The 15437-nt window shown below is 37.9% G+C and overlaps 1 protein-coding gene across 1 annotated transcript in view; it reads right to left on the reverse strand.

Annotated features, from left to right (window-relative positions):
* LOC122566155 (ras-responsive element-binding protein 1) overlaps nt 1-15437 on the reverse strand; it is a 104177-nt gene that overhangs the window by 34195 nt on the left and 54545 nt on the right. The window lies entirely within an intron of this gene.

Consider the following 15437-nt stretch of genomic DNA (forward strand, 5'->3'; position numbering starts at 1 on the left):
CCGCCCGACCCCCACCCCGTCGACTCATAATCCCCCCCCACCACTCGCATGCCACCCTTCTTGCTCTCACTTGTTCCCCCGTCTTCCGTGCGCCACGCTTCTCTCCCCCTGTTCTCTGTCTTACGCCCTTCCACCAACGCTTCTCTTGGTCCCCGGTGCGCTAACAATGTTGAACATCACTATTCCTAGCGTTTCTTCTCTTTTCTATACTCTATGCTTTGTCTGTTTTCTCTTCGTTTTGCTAGCAGAAACCAACGCTGGTCCAGGATTTATTAAAACTCACGCGATGTACGTTCTTCCGTACGTTGAACGGTAAAAGATGCAGCAGAAAATTCACGCGTTTCAGGACATCGTTTCTCTTTCTAGTACATAGCATCTAGTTTCTAGTAAGCGTATCCTTCGATTTCCATCGGGCAGTATTTACAATCGTACGTCTATCTATCTCTGTTTCTAGTTCCAGCTACGCGTTCTTGTTTACTTTTTACGCGCGTCTTTCCCTGAATCCTATACCTAGCCCTAACACCGTCCTATGCATCATCCTTCGTTATGAAATGATTCATAGTATTTATGTATTGTCGCTTGTTTGTCATACGCGTCTCTCTTTCTCTGCCACTAAAAGTACCACGAACCTATCTCTATTTTTCATACCAGCGTGTATCCTTCTCTAGTAAACAGCGCGGAGCATTATCCATCCTTGTTAATCTTTCACGTTTCTCCTGACTCTTGCGGTCATCCCCACTCCCGAAGCCTCTCCCGCCCGGTCACGTCGCTTCCTAAGTCCTTACGTGTTTTCCACGGCAGAAGCGTGTACCCTCTCGGGCTGTATCTCTTTCTATTTCCTCTCTTTCTACCCCTACCCGAGCAGAGGGCAGTCGGAGCATCCTTATCGCGCCCCAGGTGCTTCCTTCTCTCGCCTCGTGATCGTTTTCTCGGCTCCTGTCTGCTGTCCCTCCTCTCCCACGCGTCTCACCGCCCATCCCCTCCACTCTGACCTTTCTCTTTCTCTCCGTGCTTTATCTTATCCCCGCCACCGACGGTCCGTACCTATGCCAACGCCGCTATATCATCGAGTACAGTGCGCGCACATACATCGTGCGCCTGTAAATGTGTGTGCGTGTCGCCGGATGGGAGAGCGAACGCGCGCAGCCACCCACGCAAGAGGGACGACGAGCTTCTCCGGACCATACGATATGTGAGGGCAGGCGAAGCGAGTCTTCCCTCTTTTCAGCCCCGGGGAAACGCTGCATCGTTTCCGTGCACTGCAACGGCAATTACGTAAAGGGGTGACGCGTTCCGATTGATCTCCTTAACACGGCGCGTAACTTTTTCTTCAACACAGACCACGTTTATGCGATTTTTCGACCTCGCGAATCTACGAGATTTAGCTCAGAGCGGTCCGAGAACAGAGCGGCTCGCGAAAATACCGCGAAAAGCGCGAGACGTACGCGCGCTGTGCTTCATTGGCACTGTAAATGGCACTCGGTTATCAAAATTATAATCCGTAGAATTTGAAGCGACGATAGAAGCTGTGTGCAGGATATTTGGTACAAGTTTAGACGTGTTTTGCAGGGTAGATAGATAAACGTCCATAATGATAATTAGTCATAGTGTACATAGTATCCAGGGACCATTTCTATATGACTATTCGTATCGCGTACGTTTACCAAATATAAGTCCGCTGCCTGTGTATCTATGCGCAGAGTATTTACAAAAATTGGTGGCGAAATTCAGGAACTCGTAAAACTCGTGGAAAGAAGCAGAAACGCGAGTTGGAAAATTACTGCTTTCGAAATTATGAGAAGTTTAATGCGTAAAGGTACGTATAGCGTACGATAAACCAGTTGCTTCGTTCATTCGATCGATACAACGAATCGAAAACTGCTGCTAGATGATGCCGGGGATTTTTCAACGCGTGCGTGCAGCTATGAGGAGACGCGTGTATCGAAATAAACGATGGACATATCGAACGTACGCTGAGAACTTCGAAACAACATTGGTTTTACGCTTACGTTTATTAAGACGTTTTTGCTTATTTTCGCGAGTTTGGCGACAACTTTTACGGACACGCTGCATATTTTCAGCTTGGATTCAAACTTTACCGATACAACCATCGCGACTCATTCTTTGTTTGCTAATGAAATTTCAAAATGCTTCATACAACACGCACTATATACGCACGTAAAGATTTTCTCCGATAGGTGAGACTACGAATACTTTTGCGAGCCGCTGTATCACGAAATAGGTAGATGACTGATACCAATACGATAAGAAATTCTTAGCACCAAAATTACTAAAATTCATGCTGACCAGTTAAGAGAAAATTGCGTGTCTGCGACATTCGCTCAGATCGAGTCATCGCTGTCAGACAATAGAGAGTTAGTTAATTTGTACGTCCATTAAATGAAAAACGCGTTAGATGCGTATAAGTTGATATTAATTTAAAGTACAAGGATGAACACAGGCGTGTTGACAGAGTTTAGATTAAACTACGATTATCATTCCGACTTATTTCGTACGTGTAACTGCAAGTCACCCACCGCATGGTCGAAGGGCAGACGGAAATAAAGAATTCTAAAACAGAGAAAATGAAAAATCTGCATCGAAACTAAAGATACGAACGGTTTACATTCCGAACGTACGTAAAATGGATATCTGGTCATCGAATAGGAAAACTAATTTTTCTCGGAACCACTTTTTGACCAGGTACATCAATCCGCTATGATGCATCCACAATAAAAAACTGTCTTCCATCCTATCTACGTACTACTGTGCGTTGAATTTCTACTTTTCTATCCATAAGGTACCCTGTCACTATTTTCTTTTGGAACAATGGACTATAAATATTCCAAACTTTTCAATTTCTGCATAATAGGTAAAATATTAGAATTTTACAATTTCCTATTTTACGATGTCCAACGAGGACGAAATTACCATCCCGAATATCTACAGTGCAATTATACAACATTCACTTGCTTTGTAATTTATTGCTTCCGAGTAGTTGGTCGTTTGTTTGCTCGTTCAACGTCTGAAACGCAGAAACAAACAGCCAGACTTTATTATCGGAGAATTGCTGACTGATCTCCCTCTATTCATCGTGCTTGGCTCCAGCTGATTTTCGTGGGAAAAAGGAACAGCCTTTTAGGATTCCAAGGACAAAGATTTTGCTAATGAAAATAGCTACGATCCCGCATATCTTAATTATTCTGATTAACAAATACACGAGCGAGGAGAGCGGTTCCGATCCCTCGTATCTTCTTTTGATAAACGTTCTTCGATCTGTTTAAGAATGTATTTTATGTATCTATGGTCTGACGATATCGCTGCTGCTTGCGAGGTTTTTCCAGAAAACTGCCTATGTTTTTCGCTGCGAGTCTTCGAATTTGAGGACAACGTGGAGGAAACGATCAGAGGAATTGCATATTTTCGAACTTGTCATGATAGAAATCCTATCCTTTAAATTAAATTTCACTGCATTGGTAAAGTTCTTTTAGCGAAAGATTTGTATAACGAGTTATTGTCCTACAGATCGAAATGCTGCGAGCGTGTGGTCGATTGTTGCGTTAGGTTTATTAAATTCAGATATAAGGGTTGAATGTGATTTGGAAGATGAAGAAAGAGAGGGTAGAGATAGGTACGATAGATATACGTATAATAGAAAGGCTGATCGTACGGAGAACAATAAGTTGCAATTTACTTGGTGTTTTATATAATTTAGTTTAAATTACAGATAAAACGAACTCTTCTCGCGATAAATTTCATTTGACAAGTAACAAACGTTTGTTTAAATATACAGAGGGTGGAAGGTTAAATATATCGAATTTGTTATTATTTGAAAGTGCTTTAAATTGATTCAGATATTTTAGAAAATTAAAAGAAAGAATGGAACTGAACGAAAGGTAGATGTATCGATATCACGTTCAATATTTTAATATTTCTAATCTTCGGTCATGCACCGCGATGTATTCCAATAATTACATATTATAGTTGGTGGAAAGATCGTGAGAAGAAGAATAGTAATTATATAACGAGAATATTAATCTTTAAATTTTGCAATTAATTCGATGTAAATTAAATAATTTAGAATTACACGCTTGCACGGTGTGGATCCCTGTGAATGATCTTTCTTTGCAATTTGATGATCAGCCTACCTAATTAATGCTGCTACTTTTATTATCCTCCTTCGTTACTACCAGCAGGCTAATAAACCCTTTAGTAATTAAGGAATATAAAACTCGTATGGAAAAGTAGGTTGAAATGGACACTTTGCGTGCTGCGAAAATAGTTGATATAATAGTTAATTATTTATCACACTAGCATAAACGTGTCATTCGTGATAACGAAAAAGAGTATGAAAAAAAAAAGGAGAAATTTTACACATTTTCTTCTAAAAAGCAGGATCAAATGAATTTTAATTAATATTCACTGATTATGGAAGAACATTTTTTTGTCTTTTTTAAATTAAAATAGTCTCTTTAGAATTCTTTTTAAGTCGAACAAATATCGTTACGTTAATCCATCATTATTTATATTTTTATATTATAGTCGTTTAATGATATTATCTAGTGTTGAACAATTAATTAAGAAGAGGAAAGAAGAAAGGAAGAAATTACAAAACTAAAAAAATCCGTTACATCTATTCAAATCTTTCGTTACAATGAAACTCTTATGCGTTGTAAACCCCCCTGAAACGCTATAAAAATCTTATACCTGACGGTGGCAAAAGTGTACAACCTCCGTGAGATGAGTTGGTCAAGTAGCGGTATTTTCGGGCCCAATAAAGTAATGTAGGACAACAGCTGACGAAGGGAAATCCCGAAGAAGGGACTAAAGCCTACCCTATAACCTTCCGAGCGATGTACTGTCTAGGTTGTCCCGCGTGTTAATGTTTAATATCTGAGATGCATAGAACGATTTCGTCGAATTTGAATACTTTTGACGAGAGCAACATCTTTGAACAATCGAGTTTTCAAATTTCTGAATTTTCAAGTTCGTCCGAGTTGTCCAACCTTTCAATTTCAGGACATGGAAATTCAGGACTTCAGCTTTTAGATATCGGAATATTGTAAATTTCAGAATTAAATAGAATTTTACAGCCCCAACTAATATAAAACCGTGAACCTACAAATTGTGAGAATTATTCGTTGCCAGAATTGTTGCATTTTTTAACGTTGAAAATTTCAAGCTTCTAAATCGACAAATTCGCGAGACCTTAGACTCTTTAAAATCTCCACTTTGTATTTTATAAATACAGCGAGTGAATTGAATTTTTATATTCCCACTTTTCCGATATTTAGGCTTTGAGATTTGTTTGTTTCTAATTTATCTTTTAATTTATACAAATTAGTTTTCTTCGACCTTCGCCAGAAGCACGCTAAGCCTCTTTCCATCCCTCGAAGATATCATTTATCACAGACAGTCCCCTTTCGTTGCGGCGTGAAAAGGACCGTATTTTCTATACGTTAGAAACAAAATAGAGATAAAAATTGAGGAAGAGGGTCGAGATTGACCGCGATGTCCATATGGTCCATCGTGAGCTTTGATGCAGAAAAAAGGGCTGCGAAGGGAAGTAACCCTTGTCGTTACTACGAATCTCGCGTCCTGGAGCTGTCGGAAGTCAAATCAGATGGGCAAAAACATCAGGATCACAGTTGACTCTTAACCGTTTCCGCTTCTACCTGCCATTGAGAAGATCCTCTCGCGTCACCGCATCTAAAACGAGCATTGTCCCCTTCTTGCTTGACCGGAAGCAAAAAAATCCCATGTATCTTAAACGTCACTTGCGTTTAACAAACAGAAAACGACGAAGAATTCTTCTCAGTGTAAAATTGCTTGTTTTGACACGTTTAGAATCGTTGATCGAGATGGGTAGAGAAGATGTGGAGAAGAAATGGACGACGAGAGAAGATCAAATTGCGATTCGTACAATTTATTGTTTATTTTCCGACTGTTGGAAAATGGAATATAGGAAATGTAGAAAATATAGGCAACAGAGACGATAGAAATTGAAATGAATTTCTTTGCAGAGAACGGAGCGAAGGATAATTGTATTTTAATTCCTTAGAGGAACGATGGATAGATATCGGATCGAGGTAGGACAAATTGTGCGCTAATTTTTCTACCTACTTTTTGATAATACTCGCTGAGTGTATTGCTAAGAAAATACCAACTTTTGGAAGCTACTTCCCATCAAAGGATGACGTTTCATAAAAGAAATAGCACGAGTATCGTAATAACTGCCTTTTTTATTATCGATAAAAATTATAAAAATTATAAAAATTAATAGCCATTAATTTTTATCAACGGTTATTTATTACGCTATATATATTAGGCTGTCCGGAAAGCGTCTTTCTTTCGCAAACGTGTTTCTTACAACAGTGCACCTTCGTACAAACGTCCGAAACCAAGTGTGTGAAATGTCGCGGTGTTTATCTCGACAGAAGAAAATGGATCGTACGTAATTCGATAAAATAATATAAAACAAACGCGTCTATTATTTCCTCATAAAACGAAAGAAACTTTTCGGACAACCTAACATAACAGGTATATTTTAATTAACAATTAATTTTTAATTAATGACTGAAATATAGACAGAAGCATTAACTTTTGAGAAAATTACGCCTCTGCTATATTTTACCAAACTTCTCGACTAATACGTTTAATAACAATCAACGTTGTCCAACAAATAATCGTTGATATTATACAATTAATATAATTAACACGATTAATTTACTTGATGGGAAAACTCGAAAAACTATTTCAACGAAATTACAAGCAATCTTAGGAAGAAGAAGCTACGCGTTTTCATGGAGAAATAAGAGGAAAGAAAGTGATGGTAGTAAAAGGATCGGCGCAATAAAAGTAATTAACATTATTTTCTGGCAAATGAGCCGGATACTCAAATGAATCAGTGAGAAGTGCTTTTAACTTATAATCCTACTGTTTCTAAGACGCAAACAAAGGTAAGACATATGGTCGGTTAAGGTGACCGATGACTAATGTATTCTTCAGTTTGTTCATAATGTTTTGAACATGTAGCTAATGTTCCATACTTCGGAACATTTCCACGACACGTGACGTGTTACCGTCTTCTCGATTTTACCGTATTTTCGATTTTACTCTTTTCTCTATGCCTTCCAAGACCTCCTTTTTTTCTTTTTTGGATAGAAATCAATTCTCATAGAGAATTGTTATCAATTACGATGTGTTATCATGGCATGAAACGTAACTTTACGATAAGGTTTTCAGTATTCCTCGGCGGTTTGCTTCGTTTAGAAGGCGAGTTGCTAAAGAATCGGAATGTTTAGTGAAGCTCGTGTTGTAGCGGTTAATGAATTTCGAAATTTCTTCTTTAACTGTTGATATTTCTAATTTTCTCTGTATAGTTTAATTGGTTACGTAGCAAGAAACGTTACAGATAAGCTTCAGCGTTTTCGATTGCGATCGCCGTAGGATCTCGATGTTAGAGCTGTGCCAAGACTCAACGACTTTCTTTCTCGTATTCCATCGATTTTAGTTTTCTATGAATCATAGATAACAATAAAATAACAATACAATAAAACGGTGATTAATCGTGATCGATGGAGGAGCCGGTGATATAACGAAATACCGTAATTTTGTAGAAATTTATAAAATTTTCTATTTTATATATACGTCGATTACAGCGAATTGCATCATAGGAATAAAATTTATATTTATTTAAAATAGCACTATACAAACAACGTTGAAACGATTGTGTCGAGGGTTGTTCAGATAATACAACGATGCAATATCTTCCAAAGGAATAAACATTTCTTGGATATTTCAATTGCAGCGATGTAAAATACGTTGGAAGAAAACTAATGGATGATGTGACGTTATATAAATATCTCAGTTACTCATACGATATCTCTAGAATAAATAGTATAACTCTATGATTTATATTTATCTGGAAAATTACCAAAGTAATACATTTTATTATCCTAACGCCCCTTTCCATCGCTTCTTCAACTTCGTAGTAAATTTGTTGACGTTAGGATGCTGGAAATCCCGTAAGCACACAATGTAGCAATGTACAATTCATTTCCTTTTGCATAATAGCCGAGTATCCATCCGTAGGGTACATTAGCAAATTTTCGAGAATATATTGTTTACTGCTTAACGTTCACGATCGGGTACAAGATTACGGTTAATGGTTTGGACGCAAGCATTCGAGATAAGGCCTTACTCTCTTCAAAATTTTTGGGGTATTAACTGTTTTAGTGGCAGGGATTTTTAAGAATCCGTGTCGGATTCTGCCATGCAGTGCGACAGAGTTTCGTCCATTTATTTGCGAGAAAAGTCGATCGATACGATCGCGCTGCTATTTTTTTTCGTTTATGCAGGTGGTTTACGATTATTTGGAAAAAAAAAGAAAATTAATTACGAGAGGAAACTCCGATATGATTCGCGGCGAGCTACGTTTGGAATCGAACGAGTTGCGAATTGACGATCGTGATCGGAGATCGCGACACAGTTCGGCATAGTACGCGAATAGCGCGATCGCGCTGCGTGGCGCTAAAATGATTAAGATTAGGCTCTTGGAAAGATATTTATACAATGATTCTTTGGGTAGTTTGGCTGCAGATTTTGTGAATAATCGTAGATCACAGTGAAATTGTTTTCGAAAAGCTACGTAGGATGAGACGAGGCTTGAGCGGTTAACGATCAGATATCCACGTATAGGGGAAGATAGAATTTTTGGTTAATTTTCAAGTTTCCTTAGCTATGATCTATCGAAGGAAGAGTGCACGTCATTACGAATATGTAATCTATCGCATACATTGTATTTATCTTGCATTCGTGATGTTATGCATATACAATTCAAGAACAATGAAACATTCGTAACAAGAACGATATTCAGAGCAATTTTCTACGATTTTCAGCTCCGCCTATGCCTCCTAGTGCAACGAACCGATTACTCGCTTCAAAATTTATCTTCAAATATATTTGATAATTTCTCCTACAGACGAGATACGGAACGTTTGCAAGAAAATTCCTATTCGGTGCAACTTTCCACGATCTCCAGCTCCGCTTATACGCCCCAGCGCAACGAACCAGTTACTCGCAAAACCAATTGCTACGAAATTTATCTTCAAATATATTCGATAATTTCTCCAATGAACGAGATACGAAACGCCTGTAACAAAATTGATTCCACATTCAGAGCGATTCCACAATTTCCAGTTGGATCGTGGATATCGTGGCCAGGATCGGAGGAGAGGCGACACGGAGAGGAAAGTCGGCATCGACCACGGTTTCCGGGACGGAAACCTGTCAACGCGACCGCGTCTCTCGTGGCAACGGACGACAACGTTCGTTCCCTTCGTCCGCTTCGCTGCTGATAAGGTGTTCCCACAGGAAAACGCCCTGGAAACATCGCTACAGCAATTCGTCACACGGTGATGCTGCAACACGTCAATAACTTTTCTCGTTTCGGGTAAGAAACCCCGTAGCTACGCTGATAAAAACCGACGACCGAGGCGATTAGATCGCTCGTGTTTGCTTCTCCTCGCCCATGTTTGAACGATGATGTCACCGTTGGTCCATCCGGTTCGGGATTAGGTCAAAGTCTCCGGCCAACTGATAAAAATCGAACTGTTCATCCGAAAGGAAACTGTATCGATGGAAAAGGACAGGCTCGTTTCATTTTCGTTTCATTTCTTCCTCTTTGCATTTTCGCTTTACGATCATTCCTTTGTTCGTTAGACCGGTATAATTGGTAGGCTGTGGTGCGTTGATGCAGGATACTGAATCTTTCGAGAGACTGGTAATTTGCTGCTTGTGATTTATGTACAATTCTCTTAAAGTTTTCGTCATTAACAGGTATATTTCGTGTACGATGTTGAAATAGGGTTTAAAATATTAAAAGCGAAGCGAAAGAAGTGAAATTGCATCGATGAGAAGAAACAGCTTCGACTTTATTTTCCATTCCCATTTTACTTTACAATTTTCCATCGTTCGAAGATACCGTGCTGAGGATTAATAATATCGTTGGAAGACCGTCATTTTGAATTATTATTCACTTCGAATCACGTTTTGGCTAAGGATATTGGAAATTTTGCTTGAAAATTTCACGACAGAGAATTTCTTTCTGTCAACAGTCGGTTCGCAAGAATCCGTTGAAAACGAACAAATTACGCTTTCTGAATTTCATACTAAAGAGACGCGAAATCGATATCTCCGGTTAATCATATCGATCGAATATTGACCAGAGAATCGGCGATTTCAGCTCGTTAATACCTTTTCCTCTAAATTTTAACCTTATCGAACGAGATTAATGAAGATATGAAGCAACGTTCGAGCACAAGATCGGCATCGACTTCAACACGATTCGCGATCTCTCGTCCCATTCGATGTTCGATATTTCACGAGCAAATACAACGATTGATTGTACATTTAGCGAAAACGAGAAAAATTGTTGAGAAACGAAGCGTTCTCGCATCGAAGCACAGCATCGTTACTAAGAAATCTGCAAATTTCGCTGGATATTTCCGATTACTCGGTTGACCAGCCGCCAAACTACGAACGTCGACCACGAAAAACAAAGTTGCCACACGTTAGATATCAATTTGATGAGTAAGCGTTTTATCGTTCGTCAAGGAGCGAGTACAGAATCTTTTCGAGGTCTTGAACGAAAGCTAACGTTTTCGTATCTGGCGGCCAGATAATTCCTCTATCTCGAAACCGACGCGTATCGATGGCATAGTCGTATAACGTCGCTATCTGATTCGCGGAATCAGATTATGATCGTCGATGTTCCCAGTACATCGCGCGATATCATCTGCGAGAAGCATTTCCTTCTTTCTCTTCCGAAGAAAACAATCGAGTTTCATCGTCTCTTCTTTACGAGTCTTCTTCTTCGGAACGCGTGGCTTGTCGCCGAGCTTGCGAAGGAACGCAGGTGATACGCGCCGATTTTGACGAAAGTTCACGCAAGTGAAACTTCGCAAAACTTAGCGTTACACTTTGCATTACAATTGGCGAAGAATTTCCGCGCAAGTGTTTGTGAATCGTAAGCGACGGAAGATACGAAGAAATGGTCGAATTAAAAATCATACCGCGTCTGCGTCTGGGAAAAATTCTTTGAAAAAATCGGCAACTGTCTATGTAATTTTTGCAAAGACATGATGTTTCTCACAAGTTTTTCGCGCGGATTTATAGAATTCGAGACACGGAGCGATCTTCGTTTCGATCGATTCTTCGTATCTTTTGTCGTTTACGATCAGCAAGTACTTGCGTGGAAGAATCGGCTCGGATAAAGAGGATGATATTTTATTCGAAGTAAAATAGTAAAATAGAGGTACGAACAGATTGGGGTTAAATTCTTAGACAATTTTAACGAATATTTGTACAAAGTTTCATCGGAATCGGCGTTGGGATTTCTTCGTTAGGTTGAGCATTTGAGAAGATCGCTAAACGCAGCTGCGTATTTCGCCCTCGTATTTGTGAGATTAAATATTAATGCAACGACGCGAAATTTCTTTATTTTGAATCTTTTGTTAAGAGAAATTTCATCGACGCGTTGGTTAAGATGAGACTAAACACGATATTTCAAATTGCTTACTAATAAACATCTCATTGGCAATTTCGTCGTTGCCGAGATTTTTCTGACTAAAATCATTTTTTGATTGAGACCAAACACGATATTGCTATACGACAATTATCCAGAAAGTAATATACGCTTCATTGTAGAAGCCATATGAAGCGATAGAATAACAGAATAAGATAAAACGCTAAAGCAACGACGAAATTTCTCCATTTTAAATTGCTTACTAATAAACATTTCATTGACAATTTCGTCGTTGCCGAGATTTTTCTGATCAAAACCATTTTTTGATTGAGACCAAACACGATACTACTACGAGAATGATGCAGAAAATAATATACATTCGGTTGTAGAAGCCATATGAAGCGATAAAACAACAGAATAAGATAAAACACTAAAGCAACGACGAAATTTCTCCACTTTAAATTGCTTACTAATAAACATTTCATTGGCAATTTCATCGTTGCCGAGATCTTCTGATTGAGACCAAACACGATACTACTACGAGAATGACGCAGAAAATAATATACGTTCGACTGTAGAAGCCATATGAAGCGATAGAACAACAGAATAAGATAAAACACTAAAGCAACAACGAAATTTCTCCATTTTAAATTGCTTAGTAATAAACATTTCATTGGCAATTTCGTCGTTGCCGAGATTTTTCTGATTAAAACCATTTTTTGATTGAGACCAAACACGATACTATTACGAGAATGATGCAGAAAATAATATACGTTTAACATACGTAGAAGCCATACAGAAATAATTATAGAATCTCGTCGTTCGCACGTTGACATAGATCATAGTAAATTTTCAGCTTAAATAAACAATATCGTCGTTGTTTCGTACATTTCGAACGCCGACGCGAATTGAAAACGCAGCGAGGGATGTTAAAGAATTGCAATTTTTTTTCAGCATGAAAATGATGAAACCGTCGGAAAATTGAGTCACATGGCAAAGGACAAAGTTCGCGTTGCTCGTTAAACAAATAGAAATGAGAAGTGAGAAATGAGAAACGAGGAATGAGTCACGCTTTAGGTCCAGTTCATAAGATTCTGGTCCATAGTACGTAAATTTCCTATAAGTAAATACGTCTAGGAAAATCTCATCGTATAACATGGAACTTCTAACAACATCTATGGAAATGGCAACGGTATAGTTTAAAACGTGTAATAAAAACCTTCGACCATAATAAAAGGAAATTATGGCTGTACCGTTTGCTCTGCGTCTAAAGAAGAAGTCTAAATATTGCAGGGGTTGTTCCGGACGAAAAGAAGACAAAAAGGATCCATCGCGCTTGGTTGAACATTAACGAGTCAATATAATAAACGCAATATTACTTTTTATTTTCTATCGTCGCAGTTTTCTTCAAAAAAGTAAGTGGACGTACTGGAAGTACAGGATCGTTTATTGCTCTTCTTAAATAAAAAACGCTATTCTTTCGTTAGTCTTTATTTTCGCAATATTAAATTTTTTCATTAATTTTTTTTTATAGCCAACATGAGGGTTGGTACTAAATAACACGAAACGTAGTATTTTTTAACTTAATTAGTACATCGATGGCCTGATGCGCAAATATTGCGTGTCCATTTTTCGTAATTTCGAGAAGAACGAGTTATTTTTTTATTTTCGCAGCATCAAATCTTTTTATCAATTTTTTTCTTCATAGTCAAAGAGAGAGTTGGTACTAAATAACACGAAACGTAGTATTTTTTAACTTAATTAGTACATCGATGGCCTGATGCGCAAATATTGCGTGTCCATTTTTCGTAATTTCGAGAAGAACGAGATATTTTTTTAGTTTTGCAGCATCAAATTTTTCATCAATTTTTTTTTTCATAGTCAAAGAGAGAGTTGGTACTAAATAACACGAAACGTAGTATTTCTTAATTTAATTAGTACATCGATGGCCTGATGCGCAAATATTGCGTGTCCATTTTCCGTAATTTCGAGAAGAACGAGATATTTTTTTATTTTTGCAGCATCAAATTTTTCATCAATTTTTTTTTTCATAGTCAAAGAGAGAGTTGGTACTAAATAACACGAAACGTAGTATTTTTTAACTTAATTAGTACATCGATGATTGAATTTCGAGAAGAATGAGTTTAACAAATTTAATGGTATCCTGTAATTAGACAAATACTTTCATTCGTCGATATTTGTCGTATTTATCGATACTATCATAATACAGATCGCGAACTATGCACCGATCCTTTTTACAAATATAAAACGACAAAGGTGGATCGTTCTATCTTGAAACTAACTATAATAAAGAAAAACGTTACCTCTGACAAATTTATAAAGCAGATATACTATAAAGAACAAAGAAGCAATTCAGAACTATTTGTTCCATATTAAAACTCAAATTTCACGAAAATCATCGAACGTTATAACAATATGATGTTACACGATATGATACACAACACATAATATACTAATATAATACTGTAATATATCTATAGGATGGTGTACAAATATTAGATTGTCGAAAAAGTTTCTTTCCTTTCATAAGGTGATAATAGATGAACAACAATTTCTCTTTTATATTATTTTATTGAATTACGTACAATCCATTTCGTTCTATTTCTATTATTACGTTCGTGCATAATTCAATGAATTAATATAAAACAAACAACATTATGCGTTTATTATTTTCTTATAAAACGAAAGATACTTTTCGGACAACCTAATTACTTTCTCTAATTATTCCGCTGTTAATTATTCCTCGTATCGATCGTTCGATCGTTCGAACATCAAAGAAACCTCCATTACTCGATTGCACGGAGAGTTTGATACTCGAAACGGTGGGTCCAATTGTTGGTCATATTCTAACGGATAACCTACATTCGAGTCGAACTGATACGCTCATGAACGTGCACGTGGATTAGCCGGGTGTCTTTCGTATGCAACTTTCGTCGCTTCTTTTCCTCCGTGTACACCTTTATTCACGTGTATCCATCGTGAACACAAACGCGTAAGTATACGCGCTCACCGTCAGATATACAGACGTAAATAAGTGGGCCTCGTACCGTTGTCTCTCGTGTCTTAAAACGAAACGGACCCACTATATATATAAGGGAAAGAGGAGAAAAGAATGCGTCGCGAATAAAACGTTGCAGGTAATAAATTTTGTCAATTGTCCTCCAGGTGATTTGATTCTCTTCACTCTTTTCTCCACTCTTTTCTCAACGAATAATTTATATTCCTTTCCACATCTTTCGATTCTTTCTTCGCGCAGCTTTCTTATTTCCGACATTCTTTTCCTTTTTTCTTTTTTCTTTTTGTTAGGAATAGTTTGGTTGTCGCGTAAAGCTACTCGCTCGTAGGTCGTAGCCGTGAGATTTTAGATTTTTCATTTCGATTCGATTCAACGCTAATTAGAAAATTTCAAGATCGAAGAGAGAAAACAAATATATCCGCTTAAACAGATCCTAACGTAGAGAAAATTTCGCGAAATATCCTAATTAACGCTTTGACTGCCACGCGGAAATCCCATGTTTCGCTCAGGACGCCACGGTGTTTTAACACAGTGCACCGTTAGACGCAAGACTTGTTCTCATTTCCTTTTTATCGATGTTCTAATAAAAATGTTTAATTGATCGATTCCTCGATTTTTATTTCAAAGTATCTTCCATTTATCGGTTATATTCAAAACCTAACTCTAACTGTCAATCTTCGTTCAATCTTTACAATTGTAAGAAGTTGAAGCGCTCCGGTCGTCAATGACCAACAGTCGCGTCACAGGAGAAACCGCGGCGGGTCGTGTACGACCAACGTGGCAGTCAAAGTGTTAAGTGAAATTCTAATTATAATTAAGGAGTTCCAATGAATAAAGAACGTTATACACGAGATACGCGGAGAATTTCGAAGA

This window comes from Bombus pyrosoma, linkage group LG3 (genome assembly GCF_014825855.1).
Source record: "Bombus pyrosoma isolate SC7728 linkage group LG3, ASM1482585v1, whole genome shotgun sequence".
NCBI classification, from domain to species: Eukaryota; Metazoa; Arthropoda; class Insecta; order Hymenoptera; family Apidae; genus Bombus; species Bombus pyrosoma.